The 5,209-nt window shown below is 37.1% G+C and overlaps 1 pseudogene; it reads left to right on the top strand.

Moving 5' to 3' along the window:
• Positions 1-2,932: 2,932 nt before the first annotated feature.
• LOC138420562 (olfactory receptor 5W2-like) lies at positions 2,933-3,869 on the top strand (annotated as a pseudogene).
• Positions 3,870-5,209: the final 1,340 nt, after the last annotated feature.

The raw sequence follows: 5,209 nt of genomic DNA, 5'->3' as shown, positions 1-5,209 counted from the left end.
AAAGAGAATGTTTCAAAAACAATGAATAATGTGAAGAAGGTAGAAGTGATGGAGGGAGGGACCTTTTTTGAGTTTCCTTAGGTTTCCTGTTTTACGAGAGAAGGAGGAGATGGTTTCAGGGTAACTGTTAAGCAGTCCTAAAATTTGCAGTTTTCTTCCTAACACAGAGCGATTTGGTAACAATAGTGAGCACAAAAGCTCAGCTGGTGCTAAGCTGTTTTGAATTCTCAAGGGAATATAGAGAAACAGAAATATAATTAATGGAGTGTTTATATAACATCAAAGCCTAAGGGCAGTAGCATTGGGATTTAAGTCCTAATGTACCTGGTAAAGTAAAAGGCCACCTGCCTGTGGGTCTTCCCTGGTGGCTCAGGTGGTAAAGCTCCCGCTTGCAGTACAAGAGACTGAGGTGTGATCCCTGGATGGGGAAGATCCCTGGGAGAAGGGAATAGCAACCCACTCCAGTATTCTTGCTTGGAGAAGTCCATGGACAGAGGAGCCAGAGAGGGTCACACGGGGTCACAAAGAGCTGGACACGACTGAGTGACTAACACACCCTGGTGGTTGTTCAGCTACTCAAGCCCTGCTCATCTCAGATAAGTTTCTAGATCCTAACTTAAGGAATATAGGAGAAAACACTTAACTTTTTGAGAAAAAGTTTTGTAAATGGAATATTTATACCTCCTATCTCTAAAATCTGCATTTAATGGCTAGTAATATTTTCTTCTCAGAACTGAATGAGTCTGAACTTGTTAATATCCACACATAATTACTTTTAATTTATTTCATTTTATTCTTGGTTCATGGGAACACCTTCACTCTTTTTATCATTTTGTAAGTACTAAAAAACAACTTAAGGTATATATTGTTTTATTGAAAAAATAGTGTACATACCACAGTAAAAATAAAAACATGTAGAAATTCATCTCCACATGAACCATATGCCCCGGGGGTCACAAAGAGTCAGATATGAATGAGCGACTGAACTGAACTAAAAGAAAAAGTCTATTACTTATATTCTGTTCTCAGATACATTAAATATGTATATACACATTCACACACATAAATACATACATATAACACAGGGAGAAATCTATATATTTTAGAAGTATTTATTGTCACTCTTTTCATTTATATTTTATTAAATTAAAGGAGATTTTTTTTTATTTAAAATCACTTTATTGCTAAAAAATACCAGAACAATCACAACAGTAACATCAAAGATCACTGATCACCATAACAAACATAGTAATAATGAAAAATGTTGAAATATTGTGAGCATTACCAACATGTGACCCAAAGACACAAAGTGAGCAAATGCTGTTGGAAAAATGGCGCCAGTAGACTTGCTCAATGAAGGAGTGCCACAGTCCTTCAATCTGTGAAACATACCACATGCAAGAAGCACAATGAAGTGAAGCCCAACAAAACAAGCTATGCCTGCACTTGGGGGAGTTGCGTAACATTTGCTGATATACTTATGAAAGCTCATAACAGGATCTGAGATTTCAGGGGAAAGAACATGAGGTACCTGGCAATGAATAGACATATGGCTGCTAATGCCTTGCTGGTCCAGGCTCAGTGACAGCTCTGCACTCAGGAAACCTTAATCCCAGACAAACTGGGACAGCTGGTTACCCACATCACCCTCTGTTCTCACAGAACCATCCCAGTGCTAAACCTTTCCCCTCTTTCCTTCAGCACTACCTTCACTTTGGCAGACCTGCAGGCCGGGCCTTCTCCTAACCACAGGAATGATGCTGTTTTACAGGGGAAAGGCAACTTGGCGACTTAGCCTCAAGGTCAGGCCTAATTAATTCTCTCCCAGGCCTCCCACAGCCCCAGGAAGTGCACCTTCCTCTGGGAAGTCCCTACAAATCCTTGTTGATGAGCCAGAAAGAGCATGTGGCTTTTTCTTCAGATTTCTTTTTTATGGCATGCTGTTGTTCCTACACTTCTTTATTGTTTTCTCACTTGTGGACTCCATTTACCTCCAAATTACTTTCGCCAACTGCTATGCTGACTCTTTTTTTAAACTACTGATTTGATACTTTGGTGCTGAAATAACTAAGCCATCTCTGAATGGTCCAGTGTTTACAAATTGAGATAGAAATATGTTCCTATCATAAATTGAATCCAGAAAGGAGATTTAAAATCTAAAGTGATGCAAATGTATGTGGTTCATTCTGTTGCTTTTATTTCTTTTTAACTTTTTTCTTCCACTGGTCAATAGATTCATCCCTTGACTACAACTATTACAAAAGAGATAATGAGCATTTTGGGAAAGCAATTATAAATTTCTAGCAAAAAGGTAAATAATACTTACTTCATGTATCTCCAAATACTAAACACAACATAAACTAAAATCTGTACCATAATAATTTTTTTATTACTGCTAGACAGTGTTATACTCATTGTTTCTGGAACTAAGTTAAAGACTCTTAAATTTATCATGTGTTTTTGAGAAACATAAATTTTGTAATTATCTTTTCTAATCATTTTTTGTATTCAAGTGAATATTTTCAAACATAGAAAATGCTTAGTCTCATATCTTAAACCTGGCTTCTCTATCACTGATGTCTCTTACAAATTATTTTGAAGAGATAAGGAGAGTGGAATTTGTTGATATCTACCCACTGAGATAAGGAAAATAATGCTCAGAGAAGAGCTTGTGGAAAGGAGCATACCTCATGAATGATATCTAAATTTACATCACTATTTCTCAAAGCTCAATTCCAGATAATTTTTATTACTGCTTGATATATAGATATCCCTCTTCAAGTATACATACACCTGACATGAATTATTTTCTAAATATAAAGATACAGAAAAAAATCATGCTCTATTTTATATTTTGCAGATGTGCAGAAGTGTTACACATCCAGGTGTCATTTTCTTGATCACTTGCTAAAACTTTAGACAAGAACAAAGAAGAATGATTAGAGAGAATTGCTCCTCCTTGACTGAGTTCATTTTCTTAGGAATTACTGAGAACACTGAGAACAAAGTGATCCTATTTACAATGTTTCTCCTTGTTTATCTCATCAATCTTCTGGCAAATCTGGGAATGATCACCCCCTCATTAGGATGGATCCCCAGCTGCACACACCCATGTACTTTTTCCTCAGCCACCTCTCCTTCTGTGACCTCTGCTATTCTACAGCCATCGGCCCTAAGATGCTGGTGGACCTATTTGCCAAGAACAAGTCAATCTCTTTCTGTGGCTGCGCTCTGCAATTCTTGGTCTTCTGTATCTTTGCCGATTCGGAGTGTCTCCTGCTGGCAGTGATGGCCTATGACCAGTACAAGGCCATCAGCAGCCCCTTGCTCTATGCAGTCAGCATGTCCAGCAGGGTGCGCTCCCTGCTGGTGGCTGGGGTTTACCTGGTGGCAATGGCAGATGCTCTGATACACACTACATTAGCATTCCGCTTATGTTTCTGTGGGTCAAATGTGATTAACCATTTCTTCTGTGATTTACCTCCACTTTTCCTCCTTTCCTGCTCTGATATACAGGTCAATGAGTTGGTGTTGTTTCTTGTTTTCGGTTTCATTGAGCTGAGTACAATTTCAGGAGTCCTTGTCTCTTATTGTTATATCATCCTTTCAGTCTTGAAAATCCACTCTGCTGAGGGGAGGTTCAAAGCTTTCTCCACCTGCACTTTCCACCTAACTGCGGTGGCCATTTTCCAGGGATCTCTGCTCTTCATGAATTTCCGACCAAGCTCTTCCTACTCTCTCGATCAGACAAAATGACCTCATTGTTTTACACCCTTGTGATTCCCACGTTAAACCCTCTGATTTATAGTTTGCGGAACAATGATGTAAAAGAGGCCCTAGAGAAATTGAAAAATAAACTATATTTTTAAATATTTTATTATATATCTCTACATATGGCTATACACATATAGTAATTGCTTAATTAAAATTATATGGCATGATACATGAGAAACATAATTTTTCCAGATTCCTAAATGAACAATTATTTGTATTAAACCCCGCTCTTAAGAGGTATTGCAGTTCCCCTCAAATGTTATGCTTAATATGTGGCCAGAGTTTCTATAAGGCACTTGCTATTTTTGAAAAACCTTTTGACATTTCTAGCTGTGCTAATTCTGGACTAATTTTCCATTCAAACATTATTTCAATTTCACTAAGACATTATGCATGTATTGAGCAATCTTCCACCACTTAGGTTCTTTATATTTTATATAGTACTTTTTTTTTTAGATTTTAATGAACTTAAGTTGGTGCTAATATTAGACAATAATGAACTAAACAGTCAAGTAAGTCATAATTAGACTTAAAATCATCATGGAATAAAAAATTGAGTGCTGTAAATCCAAAAGCAAACTCTATAAAACTAGTATAAAGTAAAAGCATCTTCGGATAAAGATATTCCGTCTCATATCTAAGAAAGATCCATTTTGGGTGATGAACAGATAGCCGTCAGAGGATGTGACCATTGGACAAGTCTTGAAGTAGAGAATCCCCTGTCTTTAGCGGTAAAGAAGTCATGTTTTCTGCAACATGGGGTATTCCAAGGATGTTAATCTAAGTAAACTATGTCAGTCGGAGAAAAACTAGTAATGTATGATCTCATGTACATGTGGGACCTAAAAAGGTAGAATGAACTCATAGAAACAGAAAGATTATTGGTTGCTAGGAGTTGGAAGGTGGGAGAAATGGGTGATGCTGTTCAAAGTGTGCAAAGCTTTTGTTATTACATTTGACGAATAAGTTCTGGGGATCTAATATCCATGGTGACTCTAGTTAACCATGCCATATTATAAGCTTGAAATGAGCTACAAAAGTGGATCTTAAATGGTCTCACTATACACTACAATGGTAACTATGTGAGGTGTGAATCTGTTAAACAATTTTAGTGTTGTAATCATTTCACAATGTATACATATAGCAAATCATCACTTTGTTTATCTATTGAATGCAAATGCTATATGACAGTTATATCTGAATAAATCAGGGGAAAAAAGAAGAAAGGAAGTTGGAAATTAGGTTACAAAGAGCAATGGGGAAAGCCTTGGTAAACTGTATTACTGCGCTGCCATTATCAGCTATCAACAGTGTGTCATATCGCCTAAGATGATTGCCTTTCCTTTTCCCTCATTTTCCACCATTGTTAAACATTGTTCTTTGTCTCTTTGAATTCCACAAACAACCATCTACTTAAGGCATTATTTTACTTTCT

This window comes from Ovis canadensis, chromosome 15 (genome assembly GCF_042477335.2).
Source record: "Ovis canadensis isolate MfBH-ARS-UI-01 breed Bighorn chromosome 15, ARS-UI_OviCan_v2, whole genome shotgun sequence".
Classification (NCBI taxonomy): Eukaryota; Metazoa; Chordata; class Mammalia; order Artiodactyla; family Bovidae; genus Ovis; species Ovis canadensis.
Note: the sequence above shows the minus strand (reverse complement) of the source record. Positions and strands in the feature narration are given on the sequence as shown.